The sequence below is a fragment of the Python bivittatus genome, unplaced genomic scaffold (genome assembly GCF_059951505.1).
Source record: "Python bivittatus isolate LINGU-HERP-01145 unplaced genomic scaffold, Pbiv_v1 ctg000080_np1212, whole genome shotgun sequence".
In the NCBI taxonomy this organism is placed as follows: domain Eukaryota; kingdom Metazoa; phylum Chordata; class Lepidosauria; order Squamata; family Pythonidae; genus Python; species Python bivittatus.
Genome location: NW_028277035.1, coordinates 32,335,764 through 32,351,931, shown reverse-complemented (window position 1 = coordinate 32,351,931; position 16,168 = coordinate 32,335,764). Strand labels below are relative to the sequence as shown.

The window sequence follows — 16,168 nt, the reverse complement described above, 5'->3', positions numbered from 1 at the left end:
AAAACATAAGAAGCAAACCTTTGTGAATAATATTTTGGTATTAGAATGATAAAGTTAAATCCAAGAGAGGTTTTGTAACATCTTCCTGTAGTAGCATTCCCTTACCTAAAGAGCTGGTCCACGTTACACAACACTGGATGAATGATGTTCATCCCAATGGTTAGCTGTGGCCATGAGGCAATCACCTGCATCTGCCTGCTTGCACTTCTATGCTATGTAAAACAATAAAGAAATTTTATTGTAATCTGCCAAAACATTATTTCAGAACAGACTTCTCAACTTTTCAGAAAGTGCAAGAATATAATCATTATTAAAACTGACTCTGGGATTTACCTCCCAGCTAGTCTCATATACCTAGGGAATTCATTTTCATCTTGGGAAAAGAAATTCCATAGGGTCTTCCTCACAGCCATGTTAATATACTATCCTGTTATATCCGAGTCAGAAGGCAAGCACACTGATATAAGCTGTGTTGCCCCACAGCTTACCTTGTGTGTCTCAGCTCTGAGGCTGGGCAGTGTTACTGTCCTCACTCAATTTAATTTTATATATAGTTTCAGGGCAATATTTGGTAGATCCCCCCTCCCATCCAGCATCATCTACTGATGGGAAAATGAGCCACAAATCACTCTCCTGGATGCATGGTGAGGCAGAGCTGGGGATTCAACCCTTAATTTTTATTTATTTAGTCTTTATATTTATTATTCATTCAACCTTATTTTTATCATTTACTGAGTGATTCTTCTGACAGTACTATTAGGATGATCCTCATGAGAAGAGTGTTTGTTTTTTGTCAAAAGAAGGAAAACACCATTTCCGACCTGGAACAACTCAAGATGGCTCTAGGCTGCCTCAGAAGTGGGCTGAACATGAGATGGAAGCAACAGGTCCTGCACAAAAGGTTAGTAAATTAAAAACCGAGGGAGTCTTCATACCACAGTACAAAGGACATGAAGACAAACCTAATGTGCAGGGATGAAAAGACTATTTCCATACCCATTTAATTATTTCTACTGTTAAAGATTCAGAAATGCAAGTTGAAAACTAAATTCATAATTATGCAATGTAGCCAATTTTAATCCTTTATTTAGTATAAAATAATACATGAAACTTCAGCCACATGAAAATGAAATTATGACATTTCTATCTGTAAGCCCCCTAATTATATAAAACCAAGTAAATTTAAAATTAAATTTAAAACACTTAGGAAATACAAGCATTGATTATAATCCTTTATACATGGTACTTATTATACAATAATGCTCACTGAATATATTAACTCACTTTGGAGTAAATATGCATATATTGATCTAGGGTCTTTGGGCAACGTATAAGGAATCTGGCATGTCATCTCTTTCTGCACCCTCCCTGGGGAGTGAATTACTGCAGTAATTGCTTATCATTAACAACCATAAATTGTCTTAAAAAGGCAATTTCAGTAAAAATACATTAGAAAATGCATTTCAAAACAAATATGTCCAATTATATACCAACACTTTATTTGCTGCAGCTGTCTGATAAGTTGAGCACAATTATTTCTTGAAGTCTGTTTGGTTTAGTAGGACACACTCCAATTTGCAATGAGGACTCCTAGATTCCCGCTTTTTCAAAACCTGCCAGGGCAAACAGTAGCCACTGTATTACAGATAAAAAGGTATATTCTTTCATGAACTATATGTCAAAATAATACAATAGCATTATGTTAAAGAGATAGTTCCATTAACCTTTGTAACATGCTAGCAATGAAGGCAAAGAAAATGAAAGCACCGAAGTGTCTTTTTTACCCATCTCCAAGATGTACTGACTGGACTTACATGGATGTGGGAAAAAAAATGCAGGTTATGTCTAGCAGCTGTACAACTGTTTATAAACAGCTGCATGAAACATACCCCAACACATGTAGTTTTACGTCAAGCAGATTTTAATTCATAATGAATTACAGACTATGGATGAATTGCTGACAACTATATATTATCATTTAGGCTACTGCTTCACTTTTCTTTTTTGTCCACGAGCCCCAAGCCCCACCCTTTCACTTCTAAGACAGCTATTAGGTTTCTGACAGCATACTCGCTTTACTGTGTGCATTTGTCCCCACACACCAAACTCATACTTTTGACCTTATTCATCTCAGTTTGCTTTTTTCTGCTCAGTGACCTGTTAACTGAACAAAACATAACAGGTGTCCAGGAAGAGCTTCTAGGTGAGACATCCCCACTTCATCCCTCTGTTTTGGATTTCTCATTTTACCTGCATCAGGCTTTCCCCTGCAGGGGGAAATAACCTCAAAGGAGAGAAGGTGTGCTTCAGAGGAGCCCCACAGCCGTCCAGCCCTCTGCTTGCAAACCGCCTGAAGCTACCCTGCGGATAGTTGACCTCCCTGGCCATCCACCGACAGCCGCCAAGGCAGAGCGCAACGAAACTGCTTGGGCCGTGGAATGTTTGCCTGGAAAGGAGATTCGCCAGCACTAGAAGGCAGCTCCCCACCCCAGCTACGCCCTTCTTTTCAGCCCCCTCTACATTTCTCCGCCGCTGTCCCGGGCCTCCTAGCCTAACTGGTGCTGCCTACACGCGCCCCGGGCTCCTTCTCCGCCTTCCAGCCTCTCCTGACCTCACCGGCCTCCGCGGACCCAGAGCCAGGCCCAAGCCTCTGGCGCAGAAGCAATACCTCCTCGCCCCAAGCGGCGGCCCTCCAACTTACGCCTATCGCCGCGTCTCGCAGGGATGCAGGCAGCGCACCAGTTGCGAAGAGACGGGCAGGGCAGCCGCACGCGAAGCCACCGAGACCCGACTCCGCGACTACGGCTGGAGTGTTTGACAGCAGTCCCCGCCCACCGACGTGTTCTTTCCGCGCAGGCGCTTGGCTGACACGCACCTGCTCGACCCAGATTCGGGAGCTCGAGCTGCGCATCGCTCGCTTTTGCTCTCTTGCGGGCTTTGAAAGTACTGCTTTTTCCCCCCCGAGGGAAACGAGGGAAAGGCAGTGACGCATGCGCGGACTCTGGGCTGGGGAGGGTCGTCACGTGGTCGTTGCTACCATTTTGGGCTGAAAAGGGTTTGTGGGAGTTTAAAATGGTAGAAAGCGTTATTTTATAACGTCGGGAAACTTGGCTGGTGGTCTTCCTATTTTTTGGGCTTGGGATAAACTCTTATTCTGTAAGAAAAGATGCGAAGAAGGGGGAATATGGTGAGGAGTTAATGTAGAATTATTGTGACAGTAGGGGGGAAGAGGATTCGAAATGTTAAGACTCTTGTCAAGTTTGAAAGGCAGTTTCTTAAAATTCCCAATTAAATGCTTTTTACAAGGAAATACAATCCTGTTGAGTTAGCGTTGCTAACTGCTGTTGTAAGAGAAGCGGTCTGGTGTCGTGGTTAAGGCACCAGGCTAGAAACCAGGAGACTGAGTTCTGGTCTTGCCTTAGGCATGAAACCAGCTGGGTGACCTTGGGCCATTCACTCTCTCTCAGCTCCAGGAAGAAGGCAAGAAAACGTTGCCAAGAAAACTGCAGGGGCCTGGCCAGGCAGTTGCCAGGAGTCAACACTGATTCGAAGACACCCCCCAAAAATTGAGGCTGTAAACATTTGCCCTAGGAAATGAGATCGACTGATGATTAAACTTGTATTATAGACCTTTTAGACGTGAAATATTCACTAATTAAAATAGGCTAACTGTTGAAAGAATGATTGTGAGCATTAGGAAAGTCAGAAATATATACAGATGAGTAGGTTTGTCAGACCTGGGCTGCAAAAATCCAGCCAGTGACTGGGTGGCAGCAAAGTGTTAAAGAGCTTTCTTTATCTCTTGGTTGTTCCCTTCTGCCAGTTTAGATTTTGGTAGCCCAAAGCTGGCAGGCCTAGACAAAGTAGCTGATTGTGGGCACGAGGAATAAAAAAATGAATTATTTTAGAACATTACTGGGGAAAATGGATGTAGCCATCCTGTTACTTTCTCTATTTGGGTGATGCAGGAAGGAAGGAAGCAAGTTAGGAGATCCCTTTGAAAGTCCCCAGATGATGTAATAAAAAGAGATTGGGAGAAGAAACAGTTTTATAAAACATTGGTAAATAGAAAACAGAATCCTTTATGTCTCCTAGGAAGAGGAATTGTTTTTGGTTTGGAAAGGTGGTTTTAGGGTCTCACTCACAATAGTTGTAAATCCTAAATTCCTTCACTGTTACTTGCTATAAATGTTGGGGACCAAGGCCTGACCCTTCCATCAGACACAATGCTTATAATAACAGCACTGGGCTCAATGTGCCTGACAGGCACATTTTATAGCTACCTTTTTAGAAGGGTATTTAAAAATGTGCTATCTATTTATCTATATCAACTTTATTATAAAGAACAGTATATAAAATATTTTGTTATAATAAAAAAGCTTTACTTGAAATAAATTTGCCTCTATATGAAAAAAATGCATTTACATAAAACTCAGTTTCCTCTGTAAAAATGTTTATCTTCTTTATGTGAAAAAAATTACATTGCATAAAACTCAGAATTTCTACTGCACAAAAATATTGAAGATATTTATTATTCTAACTTGGATTCTTCATTGCTGAAGCATGAGTTGCAAACAAGATTGGCATGCATTAGACAAAGGATACGCTTACATTTTTTGCATTTAGATTTTGAAAGCCTTCGGCAACTAATTTATTTGGTACAAGTGGTACATCTATTTGCAGATGGACCTGGAGTATTTTCATCTTCCTTTACTTCTTCTGTGTCAGGGTGAAATCTGTTCAATGTTTCTTGCAGATCTAATGGCATTCCAATCTTTTTTTAATGCTTCTTCTGACTATTTCTCCCACAAGAAATTCATGGGATATCTGTTTCAGAAATATTCTTTTCATGAGTTGTAAACAATTTCCAAGGTAAATGACTTGTAAGTTGATGCCACTTATATTTAGCATGGCAAAAAATAACACCATGGACTATCACTTAATGTTTCTAGCAACACTGAATGTGGCACACATTTTATGTGCAGTGTCCACGCCTCCTTTTGTTTCACTGTAAAATGTAATTATGGATGGTCTCTTTTTTTCTTCTGAATCAGAGTCAATTAGTTTATCAGCATTTAACTAGACACAAGAATAACAGTTTTTTATTTCTTTGGGATATATGACACTAAATTAGTGTCTTTATTGATGCCAAAAATGCTTGAGTGTTCTCCTCTGCCTTTGGTTATAACGAATGCAGGTGGTATTTGTCTTTTGGTTACCCACATAGGACATGGAAGATCATGGAGAAAATCTATGTGGTCTCTAGGAGTTGAAAATGACTTGATGGCACATAATCAGTCGATCACATGGGACAATTCCTTCTTTAGTTCCTCAACTAAGTCTGTGTCACTGAACCAGTTACCTGCAGTTATGTTACAGCCTGACCCATATATGGGTTCTGTCATTCTTTTTACTACATCTGTAGGTTTGTTACTTATATTTTATGGCCCATTTGACTGCTTCCCAGCATAAATTTCCAAATTATACAAATAAAACATTTAGCATCCACAAGTGCATAATTTTTTATCCCATACTTAACTAGGTTTTGATGGTATGTACTGGCAAAATGAACATCTTCCCTGAAAGCCGAGTATTTCATCTAGTGTTGTGTTTTCTCCTAGAGAATAGTTCTTTTGGCAGTTGAGTACAAATTTAGTGAATATTTCATGTACAGGGGCAAGTTGATCTTATTTTTTCTGTTCCTGTATCATGATCATCAAACTACAAACAACACGTTAGAAATTTAAATCTTTTAATACTCATCAGGAGTCTGAATTTCTTTATCTCCATTTGTTCCCCAAAGTTCTTCAAGACTCTGTTTTCTCTCTAGGCTCCTGCTAAATATAAAAGTCCTGTAAAAGATTTTATTTCAATCAAATCGGTAGACTTAGCATCCTTTCTTAGGAATATTTGTCTGATAAAATGTATGTACTGATTGGTATATTTAACAACAATCTCAAGAATATCATCACTAAATAAACGTCTCCAGCAATCTACCACTGTTTTTGCCAACTGTGCATCACTTATAACCCCTGGCAAATGTCTTTACAGGTTGTGAGCTTTTATTCTTTTACTCTTTGAAGATGGATTACTATACCATTTGGTAATTTGTCCTTTCTCAGAAAATAATTAGCATCTGTTATTGTTTCCTCTTCTTCATCAGTTTCATGATCCTCTTGTTCCGATTCAGAGTCCCTGTCATGTTCTTCTAAATGATCTTCAGAATCAGTATCTCTCTAATCTTCGAAATCATCAATCAAATAGTTTTCATCAACTGTTTCTTCTAACAATCTCTGTATTTCTGCAATATGATCAGGTTTTATAAAGTCAGATCTCTTATTTGAACTTGCCATATTCAAGGATAAAATCTGAAAATAAGAAAGAATAGTAGCACAATCAGGTGCAATGTGTCTAGTAGGAATAAAAGCTAAAAATTATATATATATATATATATATATATATATATATATATATGTAAATAATGTGACATTATTGCATTATTTTGTTATAAAAGTCTCAAGTAATTGCAAAGAAAATATGCAAAAAATATTTACTTTGTTAAATATGACACAACCAGATGATGCAATGTGTCCCACAGATCAATAACACTATTTCTGCCTCTGAAGATACTCAATCCTGAATTATCTGAATTATTATTGCTGTCAAGGTCACATGATAGAAATAAGATACTTCATTGGGGTATAGCTCTGCTCATTGGCTGATGAAATATGTTGTAATATGTACAAGCTGTCCCTAACAGATTGTTTGCGCCTGATGGAAGTTATGAAGAGAGAGTGGGAATTAGAAGAAATGTGACCATAAGCTTTTTAGTGAAGGGATGAGTAGGACTATATGCTGGTATTTCAAATAAAAAGAATATTTAGAGAGTGAATAATATCAAACTAAAAGATAAGGCATTAACTGTACAATTTCATAATTGGAGGTTGATGAATATATCAGCAAAACTAGGGATAATATACAGATAGATATAGAAATGGATTAAACAAGTACTCCTCCAGAGACAAATATGAAATTTCTTTTTTGCTGCTTGACCTCTGTAATAAGGGGTTGAGGTTCTGCAGATGAAACATAGCAATAATCCTGGGAATTTTGAATGACTGGCTGTTGCAGTGTTTACACTCCTTAGATTTATGGAACATGGGATTCTCAAGGGTGTTCTTGTCATGAAAGTACCTCCAGTCTTGGGTAGAATTGCTTTTGTTGTATTCCTCAGTTGTAATACGTGTGATGATGTCTGCATTTTGGAGGGGGAAGTTTATATTTATTACCATTTAAAAGGGCAGTGGATATTTATTTATATAGGTTTCTGGGCTACTCCAGTCAGAATTGCTAAATGCATATACTCATCTCTGAACTGTGAGGAGCTTCAGAGATGCTAGCACTCACCTGGGTTTCCTTGGAAGCAGGTCACTGAAGACTGGTGGTGTTTCTGAGATTAACATTTATTTACACAGATATACATGCTGAGCATAAAATGAGGGTTTATTAGTTACAGATTTCTAGGACAATCCACAGTGTCCTAGGATTTCTTACAGAATAGCCTCATTTTACTGTTTTCTAGCACAAACTGCTTTTAAAAAAAATACATCGGCCCAGCAACTCACTCTTGAATTTTGAGATTGGGAGAAGCTGTATGTCCTACTGAAACCTTATGAAAAAGGGCTCCCAGTTTCTCTCATCTTTATTTCCTTACATTTGAAAACCAAAGGGATAACAAGGAAACTGATGTTCATGAACTTTCACACATTTCCCTCATTTCTGTTATGTTAGAGGGCTTTAGGCAGACATCCTGTCTCCTTGAATGTCAAGGCTGTGGAGATGTGGGAGGAGGTGACCCCGGCGTGCATTCTGGGAAGCAGTGGAGTTTGGAAGATCGGAGAGGGGTGCCCCTGAACTCTGACTAGCAATCAATAGGTCATCAGGAAGATAAGTTTCCCCCAATAATAAGGAGGATCCAAAACCTATGCCAATTTCAGCCAATATTTGTTAATTATTATATCTCTTTGTAAGAAAGATGTATAAAATCTTCTTCTTTGGGTGTGACCGGGGTTCTTCTCTGTCTTAAGGGGAGACCCCAGCTGACTCTATTGGCAAGCTTTCAATAAAACTTTAAAATCTCAGCTGGTACTTTCGCGTCTAATCTTCTGCCGGACTGAATCCTAATTGGGGAGAGTAAGAAACTCTCAAATTTTGCTAACACTACTCCAAGTACATTTCCAGAAAAGTGTTTCCTTAACATCCTCATGGATGTGTCTAGTGATGTAAGTTGCAGAATGAGTGTTTTTCAGAGATCACTGAAGCAGTGTATTGGTGTACTGTATTTAGAGTTTATTTTGCAAGCTACACGTAGACTGATCCCAGTAATGCAAATGCACACCATTGGGCTGGAGTAGGAAAGCAATGCACGCTTGTGCAAAATTATATCATTTTATTATACTTAGTAGAATTGGAGCTTTGGCCGTCATTCCAGTTCTTGATAACTGCATCTTACAATATTAGATACTGTAGTTCTACTGGCTTAGAATTGCCAGAGAGATAGAAATGGGAACAACATTAATACCCTTGAAGTAGGTTAGTATGTCAGGTTCAAGAAGACTGTAGTAGTTTTATTAGTCACCAAGCAGTTTTCAGGACTGTGTGACTAGCAGTATTCTTTCAAGCATAAGTGGTTTAGGCAATTTGTTTTGTTTGTTATTTTTAGAAGAAACAATTGTTTCTCCTTTTAAAAAATCATGTTGTCACAGACACAGAGTACTTGGATGGCTTTTCAAGATTTAAAACTCCCAGCCTTGTGGCAGTTCTGTATTGCTCTTTAGAAAAAAAAAAAAAGTCAGATTTTATTTGTAGAATTGTTATTTCATCTTGACCTGTTTTTGAAAGTAATTGCTATCCTTTCCCATATTTTAAAATAGATTAGGTTGGCAAGCAGATAATACTGTAGCTCTGGAATATATTGGTGCATGAGATGCAGCATTTGAAGTTAAAAAGCTTAGGAATATGTAAAAGGGGTTCCTTCACTCACAGAAGTCAGAGCAAATTTCGTTATTTTTAAGATTTATGAGGCTGCCAACTCAGACACCATGATTCTGGGGAGTGTATAGCATAAGAACAAACAAAGGAAAAAAGAAGAAGGAAATCCATATAATAATAAACAAACAATATATAAATATAAAATGGCCAAGCACACAACAAAACAACCACAGGGTCATTCCCAACTCAAATGTTAGGTAGTTGCTATACATAAGCCATGAGGTGCGTAGTCCTATTTATAGAGCTCCAGCAGGAGAGGCACACTCTGGGTCTCATCCACAAGAGAGTGCCGTCTGGCAGCGCCCAGGAAGAGAACCTTTTCTGCCAAATTTTCCCCAACCCTGCTGGTCTTTCACAAGGCATTGAAAGCCTGGCTTTGCCATCAAGCCTAGGGCCCTGATAGTATGGGTGAGCCTGTTTTGTATTGAGTGAGTGTTTTGGGCTGCTAAGTTATTTTATGTTATCTCTATTGTTTTAAACTTGGGTGTTTATTTTTTTATTCTGCTTTTAACTGTTAGCTGCCTGGAGTCATGCATATGAGACGGCCATATAAATTTATTCAATATTAAATAAATACTTATCTTACAATATCTATGTTTCAGCATACTTAGTCCTGTTATCTCTACTCCTTCCAACTTTTTTCTAGGTCTCCTCAACTGTAAACAATGGCAGTATGCGTTTTTCTTCTTCAAGTGATGTTTCTGTAAAATCTAGCATTTCCAAAAACCTGTCAGCATATGCCTTGCTTTAATAGGCTGTATGAGACTTGGGCGTTTGAATGAGTCTGCTATAAGCATAAGCAGTGGTAATAGTTATTCCTAAGTATTCAAAAAAAGATAGAAATTATGCAGCAAAATATAGGCCTATCAGCTAATTGAGTGTAATTAATAAACATGAGACACTTATGTGGAAAGCTATTCGATTTTATCTCTAGAATCCTTTTACTGGATGACCTCAAGAGTTTCACTATTGATCTACACCTTTATTAATATACAATTGTGCATAATATTAATATACATTTTATTAATATGTTGTTGCTGATTTCAGCAAGATCTAGATTTTTGTATGACTGGCTTTTAATCATTTTGATGCATATGCCCACTCTTGTTTGGTACTATCATAGTTTAAAATAGGATTGCATTTTTGGAGTAATGATTAAAAAGAATCTCAGCAGACTCATTTGGATCATGAGCTTCTGCATTCAAAACTCTTGAAAAGCAGGAAATGACTGGCATATAAGGGAATCTTGCATCTAGATGGTTAACAATGGTGCCTATATTATCAAAAATTGCAGTTTTGAATGTGACAACATCCGCCTCTGAATAAACAATATGGAGGTCTGACTGTTCATCTGCAAGACACTGATGAAGGTTTTGAAAATGCCTTCTAGGAGTATCTTTCAGTTCCATAATGGACACTTTTGTAGCTTGTGTCCTGTCTTACATCAAACACACACAAACACACAAGAGAGGTGGTTGCACACACAAGCAGGAAAGAACTCCCCAAAGTCAAGCAAGCTTGCCTTACTAGAGTCACAAAGTCTCCAAGTCCAAAACAGCAGGCAAAAGAGTAGTCAGAGTGAGATCCAAGGGTCAGAGCATCACAGAAGGTTCATCAGCTGATCCAGGATCCAAAGCCATTGTGATGGCTATGAAAACTTTTCCAGATGGATGATGCTTTTGAGAGGGAATGGATATTTTGCATGATCATTTTCTGGTTTTCAGGACAGGGCATCAGCTCTATTGCTGTGGCTGCTGGGAATCTAATCCAGAAGTTGAAACAATGACTACCAGATCTGACAGTGGTTGAGCCTATGGGCTGTTGGTAAATGCTCCAAATCCTGATAATCACTGTGTACCTCTCCCAGATGGCAGCCGCCTTCTAGATAGCGATGCCAGGTTTCAAGACAACTTTGATTACCAGGAGTTCCTTATTCCAAATGGTATAATTAGACTCTGCAGAGCTCAGTTTTCTTGAGTAATATGCACACAGGAAAAGAATGGAGAAACCAGGATCGGCTTGGAGAAGTACAGGACCTGTAGTAACATTAGAAGCATATGTTTCCTCTATGAAGGTAATCAGGGTGACATAGAAATGGGTTTGGAGGCAAAAGCAGACTTTAAGGCCTTAAATGCCTCTTGTGCCTTCTGGTCCAAGTAAATGACACTTTTTTTCCATAGGAGGCAAATGAGAGGTGTGAGATGGTGGCAAAGTTGGGAATGAAGGTTTAGTAATAATTAGCAAAGATGAGGAGGCATGGGACTTCTTGGTCCTTCATGAAGCCTGCCAGGATAGCAGTGCTTCCACCTTATTTGGGTCTAGGGGAATGTCAGCTGGAGAAATGCGATGACCCAAAAAGTCAATTCTGGTTTTGTCACATTCACATTTTTCCAGTAATTTGTGCTCCCCAAATGCAAATCACAACCTCCTTGAGCAACTTTCCAGAGGGGAAGTCCAAGCAAATGACGGGCAGCGGGCAGAAGACAGCCCAAAGGTTCAGGATACAAGTGTAGGTTACAGTCCAGTCCAAAGACAAAGAGCAAAATTCCAAGATGCACAGGTTTTCATGACGTGAACAGACACGGTCTTAAGCAGTCCCAAATCCCTTAGAAAACGTACGATAAGTTTTCAGTAAGCAAAGTCCAAGCAGCAGGCAGAAGTGTTGTCAGGGCACTGTCTAGAGGTTGTATTGTTGTTGGTATGTCTAGGTCCAAAGGCACAGCATTTCCATGGGCAAGAGTTCAGGCCACAAGAGGCAGAGGTTCCAGCGAATGGACTGGTTGTTCCCAATGAAGGGAGCCAGGTTAGCAGTTGCTCCCAAATTGAGCCCATGCTGGTGAAGCACATCAATCCTGGGAACGCCCCTGGCATGTAAGGAGACACTGAGCACTGTTGCTCTGCTCTCCATTGCACACAGCACACTCTGGGGCTGGGCGGTCTTTCCAGCTCCAATTCCTCATCCTCTGAGAGTGGAGGCAGTTGCTCCTGGTGATTGCCAGGTGGAGCAACCTCAGGTGACTGAGTACAGTACTTGGAGTTTCCTCAGGCTGAGATCCAACCAGCTCTCCCAGAAGGCTCCTGTGTCTCAGATTCCTCTGAGTCAGAGCTAGCCATGACATGCTCTGCCCGAACTATTACAGCTTACAATGAGATAATTCAAAATATTACAGATAACAAGAAGATTTTAAAAATTACATCTTCATAAACTAAAAGGTAGTCATTTTTTCTCAGTTATTATAAAGCAAACTACAGAGTAATTAACTGACATGGGATATGCATGAAGACTGATAGCCAACACTAAATTCCATAAGTAGTACAGAGAAAGAAAGAAGATGAAACTTAACACCACACATAGAAAACAAAACAAAAAACCTAGCACAAATTTCTGATTGTAGAAGGCTCCCTGAAGCAAACTGTCCTCTGCTTCAATATCTTGGGCTTCTCTAACTTCTTGGAGATTTTCAGTTCTTCATCAGAGGCTGCTGGGAAGATGGAGGCCCCATTTCTTATCCCACCTTTTTCTAGAAATCTCTTCTTTGTTCTAAACAGGCCAAAACTTTTCTGTATCCAGCAGAGGAAAGTGCTAGGGCAGCTGCCTCTCAGTCATGGAAATATGGGTAGTGAATCTGTAGCCTGCAGTTTTTAGGGCTATGAAAATCTTAAAATGGATATTTTCTTTCAATAAAGGTTTGAGGAAAGAGTTCCTTCAAAGCACCTGAAGTAAGCGCTGCAGAACCTACTTCTAACTGGTGGTGCTGGCACAACATTTTACTCATCCAAACAGTTTTTGCAAATGCGCAGAAGCTGATTCCATCTAAGTCAAACAGCCAGTCAAGTCAGATTGGCCTTGTACCCGTTGCTCTTCAATGGTGGCAACTCACCCAAGCTGTTCACATGGAGGCCTCACGATATTCTCAGCATGACAAGGCACGTCTTTTAAGATGTGTTAACTGTGATCTATACAAGTCTGCTATCTCTTGTACAACCTTTAGGTCTCTTTAATCTGTCCTCTAACACTTTAACTGAGGGTACTTCCACACTGCCCTTGTTTTCATTCTTGAAAACTTCAGAAGTTCTTTGAAAGTGAATGGTAACTGTCTTCTGTTAACTTGAAATATAAAGAACAAAGAATGGAAATAATTTCCCTGGCCCAATTTCCCTGCTACAGGTTCAGAAACTTCAAAAAGCCTTGCACCTCTGTTACAATTTAAAAAGAGAGAGGAGAAGAAGGGGGAAAACAGTAGCCTGGGGCTACTTGATTAAAACATGAGCCTAAAAAGAGATGTAGATAAGGTTTCAGGTTCATATGGAAGCCTACAAAGAAGGAAGGAAGGAAGGAAGGAAGGAAGGAAGGAAGGAAGGAAGGAAGGAAGGAAGGAAGGAAGGAAGGAAGGAAGGCAGGCTTTAATAAAATCTGAAAGGTGCTGAGCTCATGCGAGGTCTGAAGCATTTTTGAATAATTTTTGACATGTGCACTGCCCTATTTTCAAATAAACCATCTTAGCTTTCCAGTTCTGCTGACACAGTAGGAACACAGAGATCCAGAACTGCTTTAATCTGGCATAGGATATTCATGTAAAAGTTTCCTAACTTTTCTTCTACTCAATAATTCATTTAAACTCCTGTTTTCTTTCTGTTCTTTTTTTCAGATACAAACAGTAATGCTGTGTTAGGCCACAGGAGGGTACTACCATGTTATTAATGTAATCGAGCAACTTTACAATGCTGCTACAGCAAAAACATGCCTAAATCTTAACAAAAAGCTCCTGATGAAAGACAACGAAGTCTTTATATAAAACAGCTCTGCATAAGCAGCCAAAACTTGTTTATACTATCTTCCACTATCTGTGTTAAAGGGAATTCTCATTTATCACCTAATTTTCCATAGTTATTAGCACTCATTCTTTTTTTTTTTTTACTGTAATAAAACAAAGCATCCTGATAAAATTGCCACTCTAACAAAGGGTGCTGTAATAGGTGCAAACCACTAGATGTCAGTGTTACATTTTTAGTACACTTATAGCTAGCAACTATTCTGCAGTTTGCTTTACAGAGAGCCAGTTTGGTCTAGTGGTTAAAGCTCCTGGCTAGAAACCAGGATACTGTGTGTCCTGTGTCTTGCCTTAGGCATGAAAGCCCGCTGGGTGACTTTGGGCCAGTCACTCTCAGCCCATGATGTCAGGCTTGGGTGACAAGATGGTTAGTCAATCCCTGCAACAACCAATAGATCAACATTTAGCTGATCTGGGGGGAAATAAAAAAGCAGACCTTGCAACCTGTGGGAAAAACACTAGGAAGGAAGGAAAAAAAAATCCTCTGTGGTTTGCTTTATAATTACTGAGAAAAAGTTACTACGTTTTTGCTCTTGGAAGCTGGAGTCAATCTGTGGTTCTTTGTGACAAGTACTGTAGACCAATCCTTAAATCACAAAATGAAATTCAGAATGATGTAAATAACTATCTTCAAGAGATAATACATCTGATAAGGTCAGAAAGTGGATTGGGTAAAGCTTGATACGGTATGATGGGAGTTACATTAGGCGAACATACAATATCAAACATACAATAAAATGACAACAACAAAACCCGGGTCAAGCCCTCTCCTTAAAAATATTAAACACCTATAACAATTATCCATGCCAGAGCTTCCAAACGAACAGCATGGCCCCAATGCCAGGGCAAGAGCCAGGATGAGTGAATGATGCACTGAGAAACTAGCTGACCAGCAGTGCTGCTCCATCTATTGCGCTGCCACTGGGACACTGGGAAGCCTCCTGGATGCCATTCTGACTCCGGTGCCCGGTCTACCCTCCAGCAGCCTCTCAAGCTGCCACCGCTACCATTTCCCACACCTCATCCGTCTTAATTTGTCCAATGATCCATTTGTTTTCTTGGTTATCCGTGGTATTCTCAGGACTCTTCTCCAACACCAAAATTCAAAAGCATCAATAGTCTTTCTAGTCTGCTTCTTTTAGTGTCCAACTTTCATTTCCATCCAGTGTCACAGGGAATACCATTGTTTGCACAATTCTGATCTTTGTAGGTATAGAACATCCTGGCATCTGAATAACTTGTTCAGGGCTTTCATTGCTACTCTACCAAGTGCTAGTCTGTGACTTTTTTTTTTTTTACTGGTCCCTTCATTGTTGATCGATTCTAAAAGGCAAAAGCTATCCACTACTTCAGAAGCTTTGTTGTCAGTTCTAAGGGTGGCTGTTATACCTATTGTCTTCAATTTGGTCTTCTTTATATAGTCCCATTTTTTCATTGTGCTCCTTGAGTTTTATTACTACAGCTTGCAGATCATTTGCATTTTCAGCGTCAGAGTGGCGTCATTAGCATAGTGCAAGTTACTGATATTTTTTCCTCCAGTTTTAAAAACAGTTGTCTTCTTCCAAGCCAGCTTCCATCAATGTATATTCCAGATATAGGCTGAATAAGAAGTATACAACCTTGTCTTATTTCTTTGCCAACATGGAGCCAGTCTGTTTCACCATATTCTATCCATACTGTGGCTTCCTGACCTTTCAATAGTTTTGCAAATTAGATACTTTGGGATACCCATTTTTCTAAGCACATTCCACAGTTTGACGTGGCTAACATAAATGAAGGCCTTTCTATAATCAATGAAGTCACATATTGACTTATTTTTGGTATTCTTTAGCTTTCTCAATTTCCTCTGGGGCTGATTCCAGATGGTGCTGTTTGGGAAGCAGAGGTTCAGCCCATGTCCCCTGCTTTGTGGAGTGCTGCAGACTTGGCTCCCCTCCTGTTTAATATGAAGCCTCTGAGTGAGGTCATCCAAAGGTTCAGTGTAAAGTATCATTAGAATACTGATGATACTGAGCTTTCTGTCTCCACCCTGGGTTGTCCAAGTGATGCCACAGAAGTTCTATCTCAGTATCTGGAGGCTGTGGGGGTCTGGATGGGGAACAACAGGCTTCAACTCAGCCCTAGCATGGCCATGTAGCTTAGGGTTTTAGAGCCCCTTGGTTCTGGGGACTTTCCATCTTTAGTTCTGGATAGGGTTGGGGTTATAATACCCCAGATGGAACCTGTGTGAAATTTGGGGGTTCTCCTGGGCTCATGGCTCCTGCTCAAATCAGGAGAGCTTTTGT

General features: G+C 39.7%; 1 protein-coding gene across 19 annotated transcripts in view; it reads right to left on the bottom strand.

Moving 5' to 3' along the window:
- The window catches only part of LOC103050300 (F-box/LRR-repeat protein 21), a 28,200-nt gene extending 25,306 nt beyond the window's left edge, over positions 1-2,894 (bottom strand). For 7 of the 19 annotated variants that reach the window (XM_088133767.1, XM_088133774.1, XM_088133766.1 and 4 more), the window contains exons 1-3: positions 2,702-2,893; positions 1,495-1,613; positions 106-212 (exon numbers count right to left, since the gene is read on the bottom strand). The gene's annotated coding sequence lies outside the window, so the exon portion shown is untranslated. Of the gene's footprint in view, positions 1-105; positions 213-1,490; positions 1,614-2,250; positions 2,447-2,701 lie in introns of all 19 variants that reach the window. The other 12 variants (XM_088133777.1, XM_088133776.1, XM_088133780.1 and 9 more) reach the window with 10 other exon arrangements.
- Between the last annotated feature and the right edge of the window lie 13,274 nt (positions 2,895-16,168).